This window comes from Fragaria vesca, linkage group LG1, assembly GCF_000184155.1.
Source record: "Fragaria vesca subsp. vesca linkage group LG1, FraVesHawaii_1.0, whole genome shotgun sequence".
In the NCBI taxonomy this organism is placed as follows: Eukaryota; Viridiplantae; Streptophyta; class Magnoliopsida; order Rosales; family Rosaceae; genus Fragaria; species Fragaria vesca.
In genome coordinates this window covers 22,214,858-22,216,073 of record NC_020491.1, presented here as the reverse complement: position 1 = coordinate 22,216,073, position 1,216 = coordinate 22,214,858, and positions in this window count along the sequence as shown.

Sequence of the window (1,216 nt, the reverse complement as noted above, 5' to 3'; positions counted from 1 at the left end):
CGTGGTCTAGGTGGAGTTTTGATGCAGCATGATCGAGTTATTGCCTACGCTTCTAGGCAATTGAAACCGCATGAGGGGAATTATCCTACTCATGATCTGGAGCTTGCAGCGGTAGTTTTTGCTCTCAAGTTGTGGAGACACTATCTTTATGGAGCCAAGTGTCAGATATTTACCGATCACAAGAGTCTTCGGTATGTGTTCACTCAAAGAGAGCTTAATATGAGACAGAGAAGATGGATGGAGTTAATCAGTGATTATGATTGCACTATTGAGCATCATCCTGGAAAAGCTAATGTGGTAGCTGATGCTCTTAGTCGAAATCCCTCCATATCTTTATCTCATATAAAGATGGTTCGTGTTCCGCTTCTTTGTGAGTTGCGAGCTACAGGAGTGGATTTGTCAGTGGATAAGGTTGGTGCTTTGATAGCCAGTTTTCATGTGAGGCCAGTTTTGGTTGATAGAGTGCGGGAAGCACAGTATAATGATTCTTCCATAGTTCGATTGATGGAAAGAGCTTCGAATGGAGCCGCAGCCGATCATTTTTCAGTTAGAAGAGATGGGACTCTATTGGTTAAAAAGCGGCTATGTGTTCCAAAAAGAAATGAAGACTTGAAGAGTGAGATTATGGAGGAAGCTCATAGCTTTGCATATGCTGCTCATCCGGGTCGCACAAAAATGTATCGGATTTTGAAGGATTATTATTAATGGCCAAACATAAAGAGGGAAATTGCAGCTTATGTGAGTAGATGTCTGGTTTGTCAGCAAGTAAAAGCTGAAAGGCAGAAGCCTTCTGGATTGCTTGAGCCGTTGCCTATTCCAGTGTGGAAGTGGGACCACATCACCCATGGATTTTGTTTTTAGTTTACCTCGTACCCGTGATGAGCAAGACGGTATTTGGGTGATTGTGGATAGACTCACTGACACGACCCACCCCGAATTTCACCCTGAAACCCGGAGTAAGTCGTGCAGGGACCACCTCCAAGGAAAATTTACTGAAAAGATTAAGAAAATCTCCCTTGCAGATGGACAACCCTAACTCGAAAATTCCAAGTTACACTCTTAATTCAACACGTCCAAACATGACATAATTAACTTTCAGAAATTCTACAAATAAAATACAATAATCCCAAAGTATTCAGAGCTCCTAAACACTAGCGGAAGCAAGAAAACACGAGTAGGTTGAACAGGTAACCTACTGACGAAAACTGGCAGAAAT